This window comes from Chiloscyllium plagiosum, unplaced genomic scaffold (assembly GCF_037043375.1).
Source record: "Chiloscyllium plagiosum isolate Xiang-an unplaced genomic scaffold, Cpla_swu_hap1 HiC_scaffold_22, whole genome shotgun sequence".
Lineage (NCBI taxonomy): Eukaryota > Metazoa > Chordata > Chondrichthyes > Orectolobiformes > Hemiscylliidae > Chiloscyllium > Chiloscyllium plagiosum.
The window spans coordinates 65,513,147-65,514,028 of record NW_028270160.1 but is presented as its reverse complement, the minus strand read 5'-3'; positions in this window follow the sequence as shown (position 1 = coordinate 65,514,028).

Here is an 882-nt window from a genome sequence, read left to right as displayed (position 1 = left end):
TTTGTGAATTATTTTGTGATGGTCATTATGTATTCCATCTGTATGCAGATCCGAAGCAACACTGATAATATTTGATGTAATATACCTTTGGAGATGGAAATTGTCTTTCCCCTCGTTAGTTTAAAATCATAGTAATTTATAGACTCTTCAACCAGCATGATATAGAGCTAATCTGGGTAGAATAAGCATCTCTCCCCAGAGATCCTGTGGAAGTGATTATGCAATGATGCGACCTGGAAGGAGATACCAGTTCAGCTTGAAGTTCCCACATTTGTCTCATTAATTAGCAGTCACTGTCCAAATGTGTGAAAACACGCTAACTGTTGGTACAAACAGAGGGAAGCAGAGCACTTTATGCATACGTGTCATCCTGCTGTGCTCTCACTTTGGTAGGAATAAGAGTTAAATTCTGAAACAAAAACAAATTGCTGGAAAAGCTCAGCAGGTCTGGTAGCATCTATCTCACAAATCCTTGGGAGACAATGAACTGGAATAAAGATTTAACTGCTCTTGAATGTCTGCTATATTGAAATTAATTGAAACTTTGACTCCAGTGGAATTCAAAAAGTTAACTTGCGTTCTCCACAAATACTGCCAGATCTGCTGAGTTTATTGAGCATTCTGCGTTTGTTTCAGATTTCCAGCATCCCTGGTACTTTGCTTTTAATTTGGAATTAATTAGGTCAGTCTTAATAAATAAATCCTATGATTTGAGTTAAAGGGCTGGGAACCGATATCCAGAGTCAGTGATTGTTATAGTAATCATCTCTATCGTAGTAATTGTCTACAAATGAAGATTAGGTTGACTCATGAGAACAGAATACAGTAACGTAATAAGAATTATTTAGTCATATGAAGAATAAATGTGAACACGGTCTGATT